Source organism: Jatropha curcas, chromosome 2 (genome assembly GCF_041381405.1).
Source record: "Jatropha curcas cultivar XTBG-Jc1 chromosome 2, XTBG_Jcur_1.0, whole genome shotgun sequence".
Classification (NCBI taxonomy): Eukaryota; Viridiplantae; Streptophyta; class Magnoliopsida; order Malpighiales; family Euphorbiaceae; genus Jatropha; species Jatropha curcas.
The window spans coordinates 28,597,824-28,621,769 of record NC_143152.1 but is presented as its reverse complement, the minus strand read 5'-3'; the positions used below and the strand labels follow the sequence as shown (position 1 = coordinate 28,621,769).

General features: G+C 28.3%; 1 pseudogene across 1 annotated transcript; it reads right to left on the bottom strand.

The window, feature by feature from the left end:
* Positions 1-3,970: 3,970 nt before the first annotated feature.
* LOC105643866 (bark storage protein A-like) lies at positions 3,971-20,290 on the bottom strand (annotated as a pseudogene). The gene is made up of 5 exons (XR_016319392.1): positions 20,183-20,290; positions 5,040-5,194; positions 4,772-4,963; positions 4,448-4,627; positions 3,971-4,338 (listed from the first exon to the last, which is right to left on the bottom strand). The product of XR_016319392.1 is annotated as a bark storage protein A-like (transcript).
* Positions 20,291-23,946: the final 3,656 nt, after the last annotated feature.

Here is a 23,946-nt window from a genome sequence, read left to right as displayed (position 1 = left end):
GTATAATTTTCCTACTTTTACCGTTAAATATACTATAAAAGACAAAATTGTCCTCATCTTCTACATCTCAACCTCTTCCTCTTCCATCTCAGTCCTTTAACCAAAAAAAAAAAAAAAAAAAAAAAGCAAAATTTCGGGAATTATACACCAAATAATGGCCACCTGGCTGCACTCAAAACAACCTTTCAAGTTGCAACCCAACAAATAACAAGCTGCCGCTTATAAAAACAAAAGACTTGCTGCTGAGACCCAAAACGACAGATGTATTCTCCAGACAGCTTGTGGAACACCAATTTTCACGGCGCCGGAGGTGATGGCACGGCGGGCTTACGAGGGTCCAAAAGTGGATTCATGGCCTTGTGGAGTAATTCTCCAATTTCTTCAATTTCTTTTCCAATTTCTTCAATTCAAAACCGTGCCCAAGAAGAAGAGTTTAAAAAATTGATGCAATTCAATTCGAGTTCTTGTGAAGAAGCCAAAGTAAGATACAATCAAGTGAAAAAAAATTACCAAATGGGTTAGACACCAATAGTATTTAAGAAATCTTTTTTTTCCCTTAAATGTTGAGAACATATGCAATGTTTCCTTACTCCTAATTATACCAACATATTAATTAATGTGTATCTTCTAAAAACAAAAATAAAACTTTAATTGTCAAAACTCAACATTACAGCGAAAATCATATTTTACCTATATTTTTCAATCATCTCTTGTATTAGATGTTGCTTCTAGAAAAAAAAAAAAAAAAAACTATTTTGAATATACTTGTTAATTATACCAAAAAATGTACTCGTGTTTTGAATATTTTGATGAGAAAATAAATTATCTCTTCAAATATTTTTCAACAAAGATCTTTGATAACTATTTTGCAGTATAGAAAAGATCGAACATAATGAGATTTTTAATAGAGAACTTAATGAAATTTAGGATATCTTAAAATAACATTAGTTATTGTCAATTAGAAAATTACATTTTATTAATTGATTTGATGTATTTATAAAAATTATTCTTCAAGTCAATTATGTGTGGTCTGATTGTCTTCTCACTTATGTGAGGAGTGAGATGTTTCGAGTTCGAATCCTCTCGACCAAAGGTATTTTCACCAATTTGGTGAGTGGAGGATTATTTTTTGTTGTGTAGCTCGCAGTGTAATTTCGGCAATCAATCCTCCTAACGAATAAAAGATTTATATTTTAAAAATATATATATATATATATATATATATATATATATATATATATATATATATATATATATATATATATATATATACAATTCAGCATTTAAAATTTAAGTTTTACTTTTACTAAATTTATGTTTTAATAAATATATATGATAATGAGACATTTGAAAATATTTTTATATTTTATTTATTAAATATTTAATTCTTTTAGGGTATAGATAAAAAAAAGAAAGAAAATACATTCTTTATATTAATATTCTTTTTTTATGTTTGTATGATTTGATTGGATGTATTTTTTAAAAAAATAAATTTTCAAATAGAATGTACATAATTAAACTTGGGATGGTAAACAGTTGAAAATTTTAATTTAAACAGTATATAATATTTTATTGATACATTCATATATCTCTATATACATTGAAATGCTTTTTTATTATTAGATGAGTTTTAAAAGAGTTTTATTCTTAATAATAATTTTTTATTTTCTTTTTCGTTATTGAATGATTTGTAACTATTATCATTTTAAGAGATTTATATCCCATTGCAATAAATAGATGATTTATTGATGATTAAACATTTTTAATTTTCTTGATATTTTTTCTCTTATATCCTAAATCTGTTTGATTAAAAGAAAATAGTGTTTAGGAAACTGGAATAAAACTAGAACTATATAGTTTTGTTTGGGTCATATAGTTCTATTTGGGTCACATTTTGGGAATTTCATTATTTGTGTATATGCGCATATATTTCTTTCTCTGATACACTGGGTAAATAATACTGTCACCGTAACCAAAGTAATTTCTATTATTAATTCGGATCATCCTCTCATTTCTTTTCTTTGCCTAGCAATAAAAATAATTTATTATTATTTTTCATTATAGTTATATTTAAATATTGATTTGGTGTTGAGGGCAGGAGTTGAAGATTCAGTAATGACTTGGTTTTCTTTTTGGGAACCTATTAAGATTTTAAAGATCCGCATCTATAAATTAGGGACTAAAGAAGTAGGTCTAGGGATTAAGTTGAACTTTATTCCGAGACCATTTCATTACAAGTAGTTTGTACGGTAAAATATAATACAAATTGAGTACTTATATTTATTTTAATCTAAATAAAACTCATACTTTAATATTATATAGATAAAAAAATGAATATATAACCATATACAAAAGACTAGTTTAAATGAAAAGATTGAAATACATATGTATGAGCAACAAGTATTCAAACATCAGATAACTTAGTCCGCCGCAATTTATCATTCACCAATCCCAACATCAACACTATTTTATATAATAAAATCACATTTCAAAATAAATATAACCCATCAATATTTTTATTTTAAATTTTCGCATTTTTAATTCTTTATAACCATATCTATAATCTATAATTTATAATTTATAATATATATAAAAGTACGAATGAGGGGAATATAAGATTTCTAAAACGCCGATACTAAGTTTGTTAATTGACAAAAATATCATTACCGATTCTATTCAAATTATGATATCAATTTATTATTTTTATTATATTAATATTATAAATTTAATTCATTCTAATTAGGAACTTGTCCTATCATACCACTATATATATTTTTAGTTTTAATTGCTTTTGACTATCAAGAATTGTTACATCAAGTTTTTGCTAATTTGGAATTATTGAATTTGCAATCATATTTTCTTCTGAGATAAGTATAACCTTAACTCTCTCTCTATTTACAAATTAATAGAATAGTTTTTATCTATTTACAAATTAATAGAATAGTTTTTATTTATAGTTCTTATAATTTAAATCTATAGATTAACTGTAATTGTTTAGTAATCACGAATAATTACAAACTTATAAGTTTTTCCTCCTCAATAGCATTATCATGAAATATCTTAAAGAGATAGACCCACTAATTAGAGAAATTTTAATTTTATTTATATAATTTAATTAGATTGATTATATTAGTTTTTTTAATCATATTATTTTTATTAATTAACAAATCTTGTTTCATTATTTTTCCTTTGCCAAGAGTTGATGAAGGGTTCTATGAACGTGTTAGAAACGGACTTTTTTTCCGTTTCTAAAGATATAACACAATAGAAGTTTTCCTCTGAGAGTCTGCAAAGGGGTTCGCAACAGAAATTTTATCCGTTGCCAAAGTTGTAACCAAAATTCAGAAGCTATTTTCACTGTATATCTCTCCTCCGCCACATCCTTAGTATGCTTGCACTTCCTTTTTTCTTTTCTTCCTCCCTTTTATTTTATATTTTATTAATTAAAAAGAATAAGTATGAATTAAACAATTTCTAAATCAAGTTTAACGGTAATTAACTGTTCACCTGCCATATTATAAAAAAAAAAAAAAAAAAAAACTGTTCACCTGCCATAACAATCCGTTTACTTTACAAATAACTAACTCAATCTGTTCTAAGGTCGGAAAATTACCGATACCTTCATTTTCTATGAATTTCGGCTTCACAATCTAATTTCTCAATTTGCATCAATTATTAAATCAAGGGTCAATTACTATCTGATCGCAACACTAATTATATATTCTGAATCTGATCGGAAAATCGCTGTCGGCCGCCGTTCATGGTGGGTGAGAAAAGTCAACTACACCCAAATTTAGCAAATCATACATCAGAAAGTTCGTCTCAGAGCAAGGATAACGAACGTGATGTTATTTTAGCGTGGGCATTTATCGATTGACCGGAAATCGGCCGGCCACCTTTTGGGAATTTCCGATTTCGTCAATAATAATCATGATTGAAGCCAACAAATTGAAGAGGAAGGCGAGAGGAGTTGATTCGTCAATAATATTTTGTTTTCATAGTAACAATAAGAATAATATATTATTGCAACCTCAATAAAACCCTAGTTTATAATTTGCAACAGGATTATAAATTAGCGAGTACAAGCAGTCTAATTAATCATTAGCAAAGAAAAGAAAAGAAAAGGGGTTGATGGAGTTTATAGTTTCAATTTTCCTGCACTGCATATGTATTAGTCTTAACCTTATTCCCTGATAATTTTATAAACTCAACCGCAGCAATAAGAGCATTGACAGAAGCCAGAGGACTGAAGCTCGTCTCAGCCAGCTTTAGTTCTCCACCAGCTAAATCCGATACCCCGCGAAACACAACACAAGGCACTCCATTTGACAGAGAAGCCTTAAAATCCATTGAAAATTATAATGATTATGATTAATTTTACAATTTTAATTATGTATTTTGTGAACTTTTCTACTTGGTTAATTTAATAAAAGAAGTTCTTACTAACCATGACGATAGCTGCACTCTCTTCATCTACTGTTGAGACACTGAATTGTTTGAAAAGAAAATCTCTATACCCTGCATTGTCAACGAATATATAAGCAGTGCAGCCTCTTAATCCAAACACTACTTTTGGTGCTTCTGCCAAACAATAGGTGTCGTTTACACATCGTTCTAAATTTATTTCCTGCAGAATTGGATGTAACAAATTAATAAATAAACACATACTGCAAAATGTCAAAAATATTCTTATCGAGAATATTTTAGGTTTAGGTTTGAAAATCGAGTTTCGGTTTCTAGTACAATGTGTTGAATCAGGAAAATGGCAAACCAGAAGTTGAGAAGCAATGTTAAACCATTTAGAGTCTATTGGAAGCCAAAACATCTCCTCCATTGATTTTCCAATAGAAAAAACCTGTGTTGGTGTGAATTCTATCTTTGCTAATAAATTTTCTCCTTTTCCTGGAAAATTAAAGTCTCCAAATTTTAGTTCTGGCAATTTCCCTGTCCCTGACTTCAACTCCTGCACTTCCCAAGTGGATTAAAGGCAAGTAGAAGAAAATTGAAAATTAAAGAAAATGAAGATTGAAAAGTTTTACCTTCCATTTCCAAGAACTCGTAAAGGCAACGTAGTTGGAACACTCACATCAGCAATAGTTAATGAAGCATTAACACTTCCTGCTGTTCCGTAATGAACTATTCCTTCAATTTCAAATGTACCAGCAAGTATTTGTACTGTTATGCCTGCATTTAACTAAATTTACCCTAACAATTGTAAGAGATTGGAGAAAATTGACAGAAAATGTAAAGAAATCAACAGATTATAGATTTGGTGGAAGGTTTAGATTTGATCCAGTTTACATTGTTTTAGTTAAACTTTATTAACCATGCATATTAATTAGGAATTTAGAATTTAGAAAGAATGATAAAAAGGCAATGAAGGTAAATTTTAAACTGTATATATTACAAAAAAGTAAAGAGAGTGACGAATGGAATCTTGCAATTTGGTCCCCAGTCATCACATAAATTATATCAATGCCACCAATCTTCCCAGTGTGGAATCTTCTTCCTAATCAGAAACCATATTTTATATTCAACCACACAACTTATACATACCATCTTGATTCACAATCAAGCACAATAGAATTGATAGTATTTGTGTTGTTGATTAAAAATTGTGTTATTTTGTTAGTGTTATATTGAGTTTGTCAGTCTGCTTAAAATTGCGGCATTGTATCAATAACTTTGTACCATAATTTCAGTGTGAAAACAATAAAAGAAAAAGAAATAACAATCTAATTTTTCTTTTAGCACTTAATGATTACTTTTTTGAGATTTATTTATAAAATAATTTTGACACCAAAATATTTTCCCTCAATTTTGACTGTGTTTTATCTATTTGACTGCTAAAGGATTTCTTCTGTAAAATTTATTGTTTTGATAGTTATTAATGATTTTAGTAGCATTTAATTGTTAGCTGTTTGAGTTGTTTTTTATAAAACACTAAAAGCTAAACGTTCTTGTAAAACGCTACCTTAACATTAAAAGTTAAAGGATCTCTTCAGCAAAATTAATTGTTTTGACAGCTATTAATTGTTTTAGTTGCGTTTAGTCGTTAGCTGTTTGAGTAGCTTTTTATAAAATATTAAAAGCTAAACATTTTTATAAAACGCTAACTTAACATTTAAAAATTAGTACAAATGTCATATTACCGAATACTATAAAAAAAATAACATAGTTAAAAAGTTATTGCTGAACACTATCAAAATCAAATTGTTTCATGGATGGATATAAAACTTAATAGTGCAACCAATCATATGAATTAATTTGTGTTTCAAAATAAATGAATAAGATTATTAATTACACCAAAATTCAGGGATTAAAAAGTAATTCGCCCCTAATTATAATGTGTGTATATATATATATATATATATATATATAATCCTGAAAAAAAAAAAACTTACAAAAGCTTAGTTGGCTCTCTACTTTTTTAAGTATTCATATTTTTCTTTTTTAACAAATTTTTGAGCTTTTTTTTTCTTTTTACTATTTTTTTTCTTTATTTTTATAATTTGATTGGCCATTAAAATATATTTTAAAATTTATTCATATTTATATTTAAAGAATTGTATTGATATTGCATCTTTGTTTGAAAATTGAATCTAACAATTTTTTTTTTTGACGAAAGAATCTAACAAATTTAATCATATTTTGCTATGTATCTTTTTATTTGAAAGCTTTTGAATTGCTCCTTTTTTTTTATCTCTCTCTAACCATATATCTACTTATATATTATTTGTATTTGTTATTCTTTTTATTTCATTACTGCAGAATCAGGTGAACTTTTTATTTTTTTTGCTTTTCTCTTGGATTGAGTTTTTATTTTGTTGTTATTTTTCTTGGATTGAGTTTTTTTTAAAATTTTTTTGCTATTTTGTTGCCTTCATACTCTTTGATTACATGTTATTTTGATTATTTTGCCTGCACTTTCAAATTATAGGTTGTTTAGGCAATAAAAAAATATTGCTGGTGACTCGCTAAAATGCAGATTAAAGGTGAATTTGATTCTCATTAAATACAAAATTTTGTATTTTTTTTATCACTTTTCTTGCCTTTCTATTTATCTTTCCAAATAATAACTATGAATTTAGAAAAGAGTTAAGGAATTAAAAATATTAGCTTAAAAAATGTAAATCCATGGCTTTGACTTGTGAAATTATAATCTTTTGTTATTTATGCTATTTAAAAGTTTACTCTACCATTTGCCTGTTTTCTACGTTGCAGAGACAAAAGATTGGACAGCAAAATGATAGAAAGTTAATTCTAAACATTTATTTATTCCTATTTGAATTTGGATTTACAGTTAAAATCCATGGATACATGTAGTGATACAAATACCAAGACTATTAGATAATTTATTTCCTAATTTATTATGAAACAAAATGAATTATGATATAATGCTGTTTTAGATGCTGTTTTAGATCTTAGTTTGAGTTGCACAAGGATGTTGTGTGTTCGTTTATGATATAATGCTGTTTTAGATCTTAGTTTCAAATTTGGCTATTCTTGGCTAACACCAAGTCATGGCTTCTTGAACTCTCCTCTCATTTATCCCCCTATTTTGGGCATTTTCCTTTGCTATTATAGAGTTTAAGATCAAGGGGTATCCGGTTCCCTGGTCGTGACAATGAGAGTTTGGCACGTATCTTTACCCCTCCTCGTACAGTTTCACCACCGGAAGTGGATGCAAATCTTGCTTAGCAGATTCAGCATGATATGCCCGTGGTAAGCTTTACAGCTGAACAAACTAAGGAAGCATTTGATGTGGCAAGAAATAGCATTGAACTTCTCACAATGGTGTTATCCTCTTCACCCAAACAAGATGCTTTACAGGTACTTTTATGTTGCAAGTTGTTGTTTTCTTATTAATTTAATGTAGATATTCTGGCTTGAATTTGTTGTGAATATTTATTCTTGTTTCTCCTGGTCTTTTTTTCTTTAACTTGGTAAAGAAGATCTTGGATCAACTTGCCAAATCAATTCAATTATTTGCTTGCACTGCATTCAGGCCTGAGTTTTCTTTAGATGTTTAATTCATGCTTAAGTTTACTGACTATATGAGCAATATGTTAGTGCCAACTGCCTGATAAATTGGAAATGACAAGTTTTAGTCGATTTTTGATTTATTTGTGACCCAAACCTCTGCAAATCCAGGAATGAGGCCTTTACAGTTTTATAATCTGTAGCCGCTCAGCTTCATCAAAGACACTCTAGTGTCCTTTATAGCTTGATAACTTGGTCTAATAAGGCTTATTCTAGATGCTAGAAGTTTCTTCTTGTCCTTCAATCAGTTCAGTCTTCTCAACATTTATTACCTTTAACACTGAATTAGTGTGCACTCATGTCCTTGCCATGAACTATTATTCAACTTTCTTTTCTAAGGCACCTATTAGTTAGTGTGTGTGTGCATATTATGAAGGGAAAAGGTGACATAGATACCACTCCTTTGGCTATCTATATAGGTGCTTCCGAGTTGGGAGGGATTTGATATTTAATTGTCGGCATTGTTGGTATGTAACAATGATTGGGGTTTGGGCATTAGAAGAAAGCAGTGATTTGTCGTGAGACTACTTCTTGATGTCATCTTGAGGAATTCCCTGGAGTTGATTTGATTAAAATATTTCACTTAAGAGAAAAGGGGTTGTTCATGATACGGATCCATCATCACTCGTCACTGGATCGCAAGGAGGCATGGTGAACGACGAAGGAGATCCATTGGTGCTTCCTATTGGACCGATTACAAGGAGCCGTGCCAAGCGATATGGGGCAGCCATATCATTATTTGTTCAAGCCCAAATAACACAAGAACTTCATGATGTCGCATTCAACAAGTGTTGTGAGGAACTTGAAGGCATTCCTAGGCTTTTAATGTTGTTGGTGGCATATGAAGTTGAAGCACTCCAGTAAATTTGTTTGACTTGCTACAGTGGAGGAAAGCACGCCTGCTACAGTGGAGGAAAGCACGCCTGCTACAGTGCCCGTTTCAATTAGTTTGACTTGCTACAGTAAATTTGACTCGCTACAGTGACATCGACTTAAAGGCTTGGGGTGACTTAGGCGTGTTTTGTGTGTTTTATGCTTTGTTAAACCTAGATTCCTTATTTAGTATAAATAACTTGTCTTCCATGTAAGGACGGAACTTTTGATTTTTGATAAACTTCATTTGTTCAAGCTTTGCTTGTTCTCCTTTGCTTAGAGTGAGAGTGAGAGATTGCTTCCTCTAATTGCATCAAGAATTAAGGTAAACTTATCAACTCTTTGTGGCGTTTATCTTGTTCTTTGCTTGATTATTGGTGTTACCGTTTCCTTGAGCGTTTAATCTCGATTATTGGTGTTTCCGTTTCATTATAAACGAGGGGTGCCATAGAGGCGAACTTACATCTCATTCTTTGATTCGATCCGTATCAGTTCAACTATTTTTTGCTTGTCTTCATGTAGCTTAGAAACTCTGGTATTTGTATTTGTCAGTTTTTTCATTTTTTACATTTTCTGAAGTCTAACAGCTGGCTTGCGTATTTTGTTTGGGCTTGTAGGGAAACATTTATAGGCTGCTAGTATTGCATGATGTATTCATGATATATTCTTTGAGTCTCACAGAGTCTTTAGTAATGGAAGATGATGTATGCATAAGATTTTAATGGAAGATGATTACAAGCCCACTATTCGACCACAAAGGAGGTTGAATCCGGCTGTGCAAGGGGTAGAAGGAGGTTGAATCCGGCTATGCAAGGGGTAGAAAAGAAGGAAGTGATAAAGCTACTTGAAGCAGGTATTATTTATCCAATTTCTGATAGTGCATGGGTGAGTCCAGTTCAGGTAGTTCCTAAGAAAGGGGGATGACTGCTGTGCAAGTAAGTCCTACTCCTTATACTTTGATCTTTTTGTTTCATTCAAGTAAGTCCACTTCTTTTACTTATTTAAGTTACATCCCATTCTACCCCACTCTGGATTTAAATGGCTCGAACCGGGTTCTTGTTCGGCCCAACTCGACTCGACTCTATGCAACGATTCGATTCAGTAGGATGTTACAACTGCAGTAAAAAATGTGAATAATGAATTAATTCCCACTAGGACAGTGACTGGATGGAGAGTATGCATCGACTATAGAAACTTAAATCAACCACTGGGAAGGATCACTTTCCCTTACCTTTTATTATTCAGATGTTACAAAGGCTAGTAGGGAATAGATTTTATTGCTTTTTAGATGGATTATTTGGTTATTTCCAGATCCCTATAGCCCCTACGGATCAAGAAAAAGCAACCTTCACGTGTCCTTATGTCACATTTCCCAATAGGCGCATGCCTTTTGGGTTGTGTTACTTGTGTAATGACATGATTGAGAAATGAATGGAAATTTTTCAAACTTATTCATTGAATGCAACAAATTTCCAAAATTTACGCGAAAATAAAGGAGAGAAAACTTAAATTTTGGCTCTTAGTTGTTTAAACTTGAATAATTTTTCAATTTAAATTCAAAATTAAAAGTCAAAATTTGATTTCTCCAAATTTAAATAAAATTCAGAAAGTAGTGCCCAAATGCAATACATTGCGGCCAAAATGAAAAAGAATTTGGAGCCAAATTTTTTGAGCTTACAATCAAACTCTTCGACTTCTAAACATTGGCCACATGTAAATGGAATTACAGTTGATGATCTGATTCAAGGAAAATCTATTTACCTCTCGAAAACATCCATATAGGTCATACAATATCCAAAAATGACCATTACTTTGCATCCTCTAGACTTGAATCCTGTACATAATAAAGCAGAAATGGCTATGGTTGTCTACAATATGAGTGATCCCCTAAAATTCGAGTTTTAGGGTGAGTTTGAAGGCACAATTTTTTTAAAAAGTGCACTCTAGCAAAATGTGTGACTACTTTACATTTTGAAAAGTGTACAACTAATAATAATAAGGCAACATTGTGGTTTACGAAAGAGTATAACCATTATAAGAAATTGAAAAAGTTCACAACTAAGAATGACAAGGCCACAGAATGGCTTATAAAAGTGCACAACTAATAATTAAAAAGCGATAAAGTGGCTTACAGAAGTTCAAAACTATTAACTACCATAGAGAAAAAAAAAACAATTGAACAGGTGCACAAGTACTAAAAATATAGCCACAAAATAGCTTACAGAAGTGCACAATTATTAATTAAAAGACCACAAAGTAGCTTACAAAAGGTTAGAACCGTTAACTAAAAAAAAAAAAAACTATTGTAAAAGTGCACAACTAATAATTAAATGGCATAAAGTAGCTTACAGAAGTTCAGAATCGTTAACTAAAAAACCATTGAAAAAGTGTACAAGTACAAAAAACATGGCCACAAAATGACTTACAAAAGTGTACAACTAATAATTAAAAGGCCACAAAGTGGCTTACAGAAGTTTAGAACCGTTAACTACACAGAAAAAAATCATTGAAAAAGTGCAGAAGTACTAAAAATATGGACACAAAATGGCTTATAGAAGTGGCACAATTAATAATTAAAAGGCTATAAAATAGCTTACAAAAGTTTACAACCGTTAACTAACATAGAGAAACCAAAAACTATTGAAAAGTGCACAAATACTAAAAACAAAAGGACACAAAGTGACTTACAAAAAAATAAAAAATAATCAGAAAGTGCAGAATTACTACCAATAAATCCACATTAACCTATTTATTATCATCATTCTTACCTAGATCAACATTAATAGCATCAAGTATGCCCTCCATAATTTTTCTTACTGGGTCATCTATCTCATCACTTGCAAAAAGATCTTGAAAGTTAACAAATTTCCATTTTGTTTATGGTTCTTGTGTAGGAGGTTGGGTCACATCTGAGTCTACGAGTACTTGATGATCACTACCTTCAAGTGCATCTTTACTTTTTTGACAACTTTTTTCTTCGGTAGATGTTTCAAAAATCTCAAAATACTGACCCATTTCTTGGTGAAAGTGCCTCAAATCAGCAACAAAAGACTAAAACTCTTCAATTTGTGCACTATTTTTTTTTATTTGCTCAATGTTTTTATCTATCTTTTCCACCAATGTGGCTAAAAGAGTAGTAATTGGACCCAATTTTTTTAGAATCTCAATATTATTGTCTCCAACTGAAGACACTCTTTCAGCTCTTCTTGGAAGAGTAGCTGGCTCCTTTAGTATACGATTTTCATCTTTGGATCCCACTCTAAGACATACCTCTTAATTATTGTTAGATAATACCTCCGCATTTAAATTTGTCAGGTAAACAAAAACTTAAGAGGCTGTGTTTTATACCATTCTATTTACCTTTTATATTTATTTTCCTCAAAAAGAAAATGTAGAAAATTTTTATTTGAAGGCTTTGTTTTGTTTTTCTTTTTCACGTTTCTCATAATCATATTTAAATAAATTTATCTATTAGTAGGGTGCATTATTACATCGCTTAACCTCCTAAAATTAACCCCTATAATATCTTAAATAAAATAAAATACGCAACAGGTTGCAACCATGGAATCCGCTCCTACAAAGTTGCAGCAATGTAACCTCAAATAGGCAGCCTTGTGCCACTCGTAGGTGCGCTAATTATATTAGGTATTAACAAACTAACATAAAAATAAAATTGTAATTATATTATATAAATTTTCTCAATTACATTATTAAATATAATAATAAAATCTTAATTTATTCTATTTCATTAATTATATTTTTTATTATATTATATATTTAATTACATTATATTGCATTATCTCTAACTAAACACGGTATAACCTAAAAACTTACTTATCATTATGTTGTGTTGTTTGAGTCAATAGTGAAGTCGTGTCGTTTTTGTACTCAAGTGATAATAGAGTTTCAATGAGACAATAGGTATACCTGACAATAATTTATAAACATACCTGGCCACCTGGCTGGGGCTAAAGGTTGTTTTAATTTATTTATGCGCACGTGCAATAAAAAAGAGATCATGAGTTATTTCATGTCCTGCTTGCGCTAAAGAAACTAACTACCCTTCAAAGCATCAGTTAATCAGTAAATAACAATTAATTTAATAATAATAAACTTCAGAAAAAGTACTAAATTAAAACTTGCATAGCAGTGATAAACTCATTGAAGCCAAGATATCCGGCTCGGCCTGCTTTCTTATATTATATGGATATTAACCTATTATGTTAGGTCTCACGCTTTCAATCAGAATTTATTTTTCATATCAAGCAACAACGGCTTATTTAAGAGGTATTAAATAACAGGTAGAATAATTTGATTGATTATTGATAATAATGAGCTTATTTATCCTATTGTTACTGAATTATTATCACGTTGTCATACCTAAAATCCAATTTATCATCGGCACTATTAAATTTCACTAGAAAAAATTCATAAGAATATGGGTACTTTTGTATACAAATTAAGTTGTCGGCAAGGCCACCAGCCTGACAAGACATGGAACCAATGCAATAAAATCGGCCGGACATAGTGTTGACCTAGATAACTGGTGAAGCAGACTAGAAATAGAGGTTTAGGGTTTACTACTAACTACAAAATCTATATATATATAACTGTGAATAAAAGAAATATGAAAAATATAACTACAAAAATTATAATTACACTCCGATTCATATAAGATTCTCTTAAAAATATGAAAAATAACTGTGAATAAAAGAAATTGCTATTATAAATTATTATAAATCAAATTAATAAGATAAGGGTCATTTGGAAAAAAAAAAAAAAAAGATAAGGGAAGTTAACATTATTGAAGATGATAGGTGCTATTTTTATAGTATTTTTAATATAGTTCTTATTAGGAATTTTAGTAATTTTAATTACTTTAATTAATTTTTATTTAGTTTTATCTATGTTTTTGTTCAAAGTTTCATTGAATCATAATCCACTTAATTTTAAAGAAATTTACAGAATTTTGACACAGAAAAGAGCAAATTAAAGCAAAACATTCAAGCCCTAGCAGGCCCTGCCTGTGCACATTAGCACGCCCGTGCCTAAGAAGACCTCAGGGGGTGCTTAAGCTATGATGCATTTCATCCTGGAAAGTCAAAGCCTATCATGCCCTACCCGTGCTATGGGGCATGCATGTGCCGTAGAATTTTCTCTGGACGTATTGCGCAGCACGGCCCGTGCTGAACCAACCAAGGAACTCAGGCTCTGGCACGCCCAGACAGTGCAAAACAGCACGCCCATGCTACAAATTTGATTATGTCCTAAATTGAGAACGCCAGCCAGTTTCTATAACTTACATGGGCCCACCTCTGATTTTTTCTTATGTGCAAAACAAGTTCTAATCCTATTTAGGAAGATGGAAAAAGTCCTAATTGAGAAGAAATCTAAAGCCTAAATAGTTTCATATCTCCAAAAAGATCTCTTACTTAATAAGGAGTCTATTTCCTAAACAGAGTCAAATTTTCTCCCAAGAAGTCTATATAAAGAGAGGGGCCATTTATTATAGAGGCATCTCTGGTCTTTGACAATTTCTGTTCGACTGTTTCTTTTCCCTCTCAAAGACTTCAAGCATTCAAGATTCGTGCAAAAATTCAAGGAAGCCGTCTCGTTATATGTTGCCTAGTTTTTATTTCTAAACTCTTAATCTTGTTTTACTTTTCATTATTCACACTTATTATGAAATTTTGTTCAAGTATTATTGGGTTTTATTTAATTACTATGTCGAACTAAATCTTCATACTAGGGATTTGATGTAGCTTGAATTCTTTTCCAATTTATAATATTAGATTTGTTTTTCTTTGTTCAAAGTATAATTTATTATTGAACTTAATGCTTTGAGGCAGAATTTTTCCCCTGGATTGATTTATTTCATTAATCACTATCGGAAAAAGAGTTTTTCATATGAAAAAGGTAACAAATTACATGAGAATAATAACTTGATGTCGAAACTATATGATTTGACTCACGAGGGGTTTTCATAAGTTAATAATCTTAAGTTATGAATTCGCAAAACAAACCACAAAACTGAAATAAAACTAGAACTATATAGTTCTGTGTGGGTCACATTTGGGGGTTTCCAGTATTTGTTTATATGCGCATATATTCATTTCTTTAATATACTGGGTAAATAATATTACCACTGTAACCAAAGTAGTTTTCATTATTAATTCAGATCATCCTCTCAATTCTTTTCTTTTATCTAGCAATAAAAATAATTTATTATTATTTTTAATTATAGTTGTATATAAATATTGATTTGAGATTGAGGACAGAGGTTGAAGATTGAGTAATGATTTGATTTTCTTTTTGGGCACCTATTAGGATTTTAAAAATCAGCATTTATAAATTAGAAACTAAAGAAGTGGGTCTAAAGATTGGGTTGAATTTTGTTTTGAGACCACTTCATTACAAGTAGTTTGTAGATACAAATTAACCATTTATATTTATTTTAATCTAAACAAAACTCATACTTTGATATTATATAGATAAAAAAATAAATATATAAAGAAAATGATCAACTTACAATGCACGTTGTAAAAAAAAAAAAACTAGTTTAAAAGAAGATTGAAATACCCTTTGTGAATAACAAATGTATGAGCAACAAGTATTCAAACATCATATAATATAGTCCGCCACAATTTATCATTCAGCAATCCGAACATCAACACTATTTTATATAATAAAATCACATTTCAAAATAAATATAACCCATCAATATTTTTATCTTAAAAACATGAAATGTAAAGAGGTGATAGGTTTATTTTTTATAATTTTTATAATATAATTTTTATTATAATTTCTACTTGTCCGTCACAAAAAAATAGTCTCACTCTTTTTTCATACAAATTAAGAATGAATAGTTAAATTAGTTTAAATATATCAGTTATCCTTCTTTTTCATTTATACCCTTATATTAAAATTTTTTTGATTAATGTTTATAGAGTTTTTCAGTAAAAAAAATTAATATCTCCGCACATGTTTCAATTAATTTATATTATTTTATATTTATATTTTGACTGAATATTTTGTAAGTCTACTTATATTAATTGTTGGCAGAATATAAGAAAGTTAACAAAAACCTATTTCCGAAATAGAAATGACACTATTATTTTGGGGCATTCATTATAAAAAGTGAGATTATTTTTTTAGAACTGAGGGAGTAGTATTTTATTTATTTTAGATAGTCTTTATTTAGTTTTATTTATATTTTATTTAATTATTAATTTTTGCTTCCTTTATTATTTTGATTTCGTTCTAGAAGGTTTTTATAGAGAATTAGAAATTTGCTAAATATCAAGTTAAAAAAAAGGGAACCGCAAAGATAATTACCTAATTTGAGTTCTAATTCTAATTGGTCAATTGGACTCTTAATTTCAGAAGAAATACAAGACTTAATCGTTTTCTTTTGTGATTAGATTTCTTCCTCTGCAAATTAAGTGGTTTTCCTAATTAGACTTAAAAAAGCTTTAATAAGTTTATATAAGGAGAGATCTCTGCCGTATCTAAACAATTTTAATACACGGCTTGGGCATGCTACGCTCTGAGTCTCTATGTTAATTTCTCTTCAATCCCGCACTGGGGTGTTGAGTTGAACGCCTAAGACGTGCCAGCCTTTGAGAGTTTTATTTCACTTTGCTCTTTTCTATATCAAAATCCTATAAAATTTCTTAAAATCAAGTGAAATATGATTCAATGAAACTTTGAAAAAAAACATAAATAAATTAAATAGAAACTAATTAAAATAATTAAAAATACTAAAAATCCTAATAAAAACTATATTAAAAATACACTAATCAATTTGTTTTCTAAAGACGGTACACTCTATCAGCGTATATTTGGTTGGCCATTTTAATTGTAAGCAGAAATAATGTTAATCTTGCACTAATGCCGATTAGGTTCCTTCTAATAAATGAATGGATCAAGTCATAAACAATTAGCAAGTCACTGTGTCACACAAGATTACAGAATCCAAATAATTGGTGAGAGAAATACTTAATTATTAAAATCTCATCGAACATAAAGCAATAATGGATATTGATATTGATAGGTTAAAGCATGGCCAAACATGTTACAAATACTGATTGATAGATTAAAGCATGGCCAAATATAAAAACATGAAATGTAAGGAGGAATTTTTTTTATTATTATTAATTATATATATATATATATATATATATATATATATAAACACACAGAGCCGGCATTTTTGTTCAACTTAGAATAAAATACTTGATGTGTTGTTTAACGGCCGTCGGGTAAAGAATTAAGTTGTACCAAGTAGACAACTTTAACAAAGTATCAAATGATGTTTGGATGCAAGTGATTCAAGTGATAGATAATGATTGTTGTTATACTTGTATAAGATTTTTTTTTCTTTTGAAAAAGGAAAATATATTTTCATAAATGTATAGCAACCAATACTGAAAATTCAAAATTTTACGGTTTGCAAGACAAATACATGTGACAGAAGATTGCAGAATCCAAATAATTTTTGAAAGAAATACTTATCAGGATCTCATCAAACAAAAAGAAAAAGGTTGGATATCCACAACCACTACATATAATTTTACTTTTTTTAATCGGCAAAATAAATTTATTTTATTATTTTAAATTCAGAAAAATTTAGCTTATTCAAAAAATTATACTCAGCCACAAACACTTCTCATTTACACTCATACTAGCTTGCTCTAAATGAAAAAAATCTGAAAAATCTCAACATACATATAAAAATAAAAACTTTAGATAAGATGATAATTTCTGTAGCTATGAATTAGCCTAAACAAAACATAGAAATTATAGCAAAAGCAAGAATATCCACTGCACTACCCTTCTCCTCAACCTTAACATTGTCTTCTGTTGGTAAGTGCACTTACTCTTGTCCCGCAAATAATAGAAAGCTGATGGCGAGTGATAATTATAATTTATTGTGTCATCCTTTCCCAAATTGCTGACACTGATTGTGCTATGTGTCCATTTTTATGAAGAAGAAAAAGCTTTGTCTTGCATCTTACGAATAATGGTTTCTTGGCTTCTTGTGCTTGTGTGATTGTGGTCATGAAAGTAAGATCGCAGAAACTTACTAAAACGTGGAGAAAAATGCCAAATATATAAATTAATCCCTATATTTTAGGGATATACTGTTAGATTCTAAACTTTGTGATAAATCTATTATATTCTTAAAATTACAAATTTTAATAATATTTTATTCCTTTTAATATTAGTTATATTAATTTTTTTTAATGTTTTTGGTATTTACGTGCAAAATGTTTACTTAATGTGTTATTAGCATAATTTTTGAAACAATAATTTTCATATATTTTAACTATCTAGTAAATTTTAATCAATTCAATTTTACGAATTCGATTTTTCAATAAAATAATTTTTAAAAGCTGAAATATTGTATGGATATAATTTTATAAATTAAAGTATCAAATATATCAAAATCTATATATCTATATAATATAGAAAAGAAAATCAGTTTCCATTATATAGAAGCCAAGTGTAAGCCTATAAGATTGCCACGTGTGAAAAAGAACAGTAGGGACCAACAAGTTTTATCAATTATTCAAAATTAAAAAAATAAAAAATAAGAACAGTAAGGACCTTTAACTTGTTTATGATATCAAGCGGATTACACGGGTTGTATATGGGTCAACACGAACTACTTAACTTGTTTATAATATTAGTTGGGTTAAATTTATCGTGTTCCTATCACTTGCCTAATTTTCGTATCGTGTTCATGTTGATAAATTTAAAATAATATTAAATTGATAGTATTTATGTTGACCGTAATTATGTTGCGTGTTAGGTGAATTGGTGTCGAACCTGACAAACCAACCCATTTTGACACCCCTAGATTATACCATGCATAGTTTTTTTTATTGCATACTTTGGTAAAAAGCTTCGCAGGATACTTAAGAAAACACATCTTAGCATTTTAACTTTCTTTTAACATATCTCAATGAGATACAATTTTGTAATACATTTCATGATTATTTTATTATACAATTTTATTATTTTTGAATGATTTTATAAAAAATTATTTTTTCATCTAATATTGCTCCCACGTTACGTAAGTTCTAACACTGGCAAAAATTAAAAGTGCTACCATATTTTGTACATATAAATACAGAGATAAATTTATACATTGTGCTGCATAAAAATAATTATGGAACCTATCTAAAACCCTATCAAAAATATGGATGGAGGACAACCTTTTATCAACGCATGAGTCGGGATAAATTTAACAATTTACTTAGTTTTACCTAAATTTACAAAAAATATATATATTTTTTACAAAAAGATTAGAAAATTTTACAAAATATTAGTAATCAGAACTATTATTCTATAAACAACTCTTTAATAAAAAAAAAAGAAGCATTTTTTACAAGATCTTTGATAATATTACAAAATATTGATAATATGAACTCTTATTTTGTGAATAATCCTTTTACAAAAAATAACTACTTTTAACAAAAATATAGGCAATTGGAGCTATTATTCTCTAATCTAATAATTTTTAAAAAAATAGAAAACATTGGAAAATGTGAACAACCAAAGTCCATAGCTTTTGTTTAAAAAAAATAACCACTTTTATAATGTTTAGGACTTATTATAAAATATTGGTACTGAAACTATTATTTAGTAATTTGGCAATTTCATAAGAAAGAACCATGTTTTACAGAATTGTTAAAAAACATTACAAATTATAGATAAATGCATCAATTATTTTATAAATTCAACTAACCTAAAACCACAACTGATCGTAAAAAACCTTTTATCATGTTGTGACTAACCAATCATATTGAAAACAAGAAATGCATTCAGTCTGCAACACCATTACATACACTTTCTGTTCTTTTTTGGAGTTATGTTTCGTGTCTTGTTAAAAATTAATTCGATTGTTTCAAATAAAGTATTTAGGCAACTTATTTTTAAGTCTTGAATTAAAATATATATTAATATATATTTCAAATATTTTGATGAGGAAACAAATTATTTGTTCAAAAATTTTTAAGCAAAGATATTTAATAACTGTTTGGCCGAAAGACTGATTTATTACGAGCACATGAAATAGAAGTACATAAAGACACAGTTTATTTGCTCATAGCATTGAGATTCACACACACACACTCCAGTGGAGATAGTGGATCAGTCAAAGCCATGCTTATTAACATTACTTAAAAGGATAACACAAACACATACTTTCAGTCTTCATCCAGAAGCGGTAAAGGACTTAATTAAACCACGAGTTCCAAACTTGTGCAACAGGTGGATAAAATGAGCTGATATGCACCCCAGCATGACGGTGTTGCATGGACATAATACCCAACATTCCAAGCACCGACTGGATTGGAGACACAGCCATCGCTTAATATTAGAGAGCTTTTGAAATATGAAGACGAAAGAATGTAAAGAGTAGTGTGGTACTTCAAGTGTTGCTTAAGTGGGTTTTTATAGACATGCACCCACTCGCAATCTAAAGCTGGGGACGCATTTCAAATTTTTGGGGGACACATTTTAAATTTACAATCGTTCACTTATGGGCGGGACACATTCGTAATAATATATAAGAACTTATATATACCTGTTTTGTAGACTCCACTTATACATTAATTAGACTGTTTAAAACAAATAAATCATGGTTGTAGAATTCATTTATAAATTTATTCCAAGTAGAACTCATTTGCAAATGAATTTGTCATATTTGGTATGCTACAATTTAAAATAAAGAATTCAATTGAATTCCACAAAGTTATGTTTGAAATAAATTAGTTTTTATTTCTTATAACACTCTTGACATAATAATTTAATAAAAATAAATAACAAACACTAATTAAATTTATTATGAACAATATAATAACTTGTCATTTTTTATTAGAATATAAATAATAAACTTCATATAAATAAGTACACTAATATTTCATCATATTTAATTGATGTTGTTGATTTAAGTAATTAATTTCAAAACTAAAAAAAATATTAAGAATATTACTATCATTTTTAATTGCATTTGAAAATAATTGTTGTACTCAGTTTTTATAGTTTGGAATTTTTCAAAGAAAATAAATAAAAAGGAAAAAAAAAGTAAAAATAGCTGAGTTTATAGTTGAGGGTAATTTTATCAATAAAATTTTCAATAGTTAATTTTTTGGAATTTGTATACAAATTCTATCAATTTTAGTAGAGTTTGAGTTAGGCATATCCAATTCCATAGAATTCAAATCAGTATTTTTTTTCATTCCTAACACAAAATTTTGGATTTCTAAACAAATTTCACAAAATTTTATGGAATTCGTTTATTCCACATATGTTTTAAATAAATCGAAAATAATTTTTTTTAATATAGGTATCTTTAATCATTCACTAGAAAAATATAAAATAATAATAATTTTTAAAAAAAAATTTTTAATTTGATATATAGGTTGTCCTATACACCAAGTAGGCAAATCTCATCCATGAGTTACATTTTGATGCCATTTTTCTTTATTTACCCTTAATTTCTATAGACAGATATTTATATAATTATTGACTATGTACATCTAATAATTATAATTAGTGCATTTATATAGACAGGTACTTATATAATTATTGACTATGCACATCTAATAATTATAATTAGTGCAAATAAACGTAAAATCTCCTTTGATAGTGAAAAATAAAAAGAAAAATAATTTTTCAAAATTACAGTTAGAGATTGTTTTAGTGGACTAATTCATCTTAAATAATAATTAAAAAATTGATGCATCTCATAAGAATATGAGCACATATGCATTTTACTTTTGTATAAAAATTAAGTAATAGGCTAAATAATCAGTTAAAGTCATCAAACAATTAGTTTAAAATATTTAAATTTATACTATTTTTTTAAGTAAATAAATCATTTTCATTTACAGGAAGCCATATATATATAAATCATTTTCATTTACGAATTTTGATAATATCTTATTCCCTTCGACACGTAGTAATATTAATTTTTGGATGTTTTTGGTATTTATGTGTAAAATTTTTACTTGATGTGTGGTTAACATAATCTTTAAAACAATAATTTTCACATGTTTTAACTATCTAGTAAATGTTTAATAAATTCAACTTTACAAATTCGATTTTGCAATAGAATAATTTTCACAAACTGAAGCAGTTTATTAGTACAATTTTATAAATTGATGTATTTAATATTTCAAAATAAAAATTAAAAATGCTATAATATTTTTTACTTAAAAATACAGAGATAAATTTATGCATTATGATGTAGAAAATAATTATGGAACCCAATCCAAACTATCACCACCAACTTCTTCGGCCGCCATCTTTTCTCAAAAGAAACAGTGACCCTTCTTATAAATGTTTTAATTTTTTAATAACATTCTACCCCTCTTAATATTAGTAGTGATAGTTTTTTTTTTTTTTTCTCTTGTGTGTGTGTTTTTTGTATTTACAAGTAAATATTTACTTGATGTGGTTAATATAATTTTTGCAACAATAATTTTTATATCTTTTAATTATTTAATAAGAATTTAATCAATCAAATTTTATATATTAGAGTTTTTAATAGAATAATTTTTACAAATTAAAGTATTTAATTAATATAATTTTTATAAATTAAAGTGTTTAATAAATTTAAGTAAAAATTTTTATAAATAATTTACGCATTGGACCCACGAGAAAAACAATTATTGAACCCTAGCCAATGGAATCCTTTCCAAAGCCCTATCTAAATTATGGTGCCTTATCCTCATAAAGTTATATAAATTATTATTATTATTTTCTCTATTCATATAAAGCTAATGTCATTTATTTATCTAAAATATATAAACATTAGTTTTATTATCTCTATTAAAATACTATGTACGCTTTTTTTTTATCTCTTCTCTATTTAGTATTATTTTTATATTTTATTATTTTCTCTATCCGTATAAATTTAATATCATTTAGTATTATTTATTTATTATAATACTTAGATATTATATTTTTATTCAATTGACTGTATACATAATAAATCAATAGTTAATTTAACTTTGAATTTAAAAATTTAATAACATTTTTAATTGTTTTGTCTTAGATTTTATATTTTAAATTTTTATTATTAACTAAAATATTCAATTTGTGCACTATTTTTCTGTGTTTGCTCAATATTTTTATCTATCTTTTCCACCAATGTGGCCAAAAGAGTAGTAATTGGATCCAATTTTTTCAGAATATCAACATTATTATCTGCAATTAAAGACACTCTTCCAGCTCTTCTTGGAAGAGTAACTAGCTCATTTAGTGTACGATTTTCTTCTTCTCTGCTCAAAGACATATAAATAAGGGTTAACTTTTGTGTTTATGTGACCTAAGTTTATAAAAACGATTGCTGTTACTGTAAAACAGAATAAAAAAAATAAATTGATAACTTGTCATTTGCAACATGCGTGTATTAAATGCTGAAAATATTTATGTCTGCTACTTTCGTTAATAGTTAAGCTTCATTCTTAAAAAAATATATATAATTCAAAAGCTTTCTAATCTTTTTAACTTGACTTGTATTTCAAAATTACTGTTTAGAGTTTCTCTATATAAAAAATACACCGAAAAGAAAATTTATAAAAAAAAAAAGGGACAGATTAATAATTAATCGATTCTTGGTACAGTTATCCACCTTTAACATAAAAAGTTGATGCACCTCATAAGAATATGAGTACTTTTGTATACAAGTTAAGTTGTCGGCAAGGCCACAAGCCTGATAAGACATGGAACCAATCCAATAAAATTGCCCGCACACAGTATTTGGAGTTTAAGTTTAGGGTTTACTAATAACTACAAAATCTATATATATAACTGTGAATAAAAGAAATTGCAATTATAAATTATTATAAATCAAATTAATAAGATAAGGGTCATTCGGAAAAAAAAAAAACAAAAAACAAAAAAAGATAAGGGAAGTTAACATTGTTGAAGAGATAAGGCTATGGCAATGCCCTGCTAATAATCACATGTCCGACATTATTGTGCATTGTGTATCAAAAAAAAAAATTTTTTTTC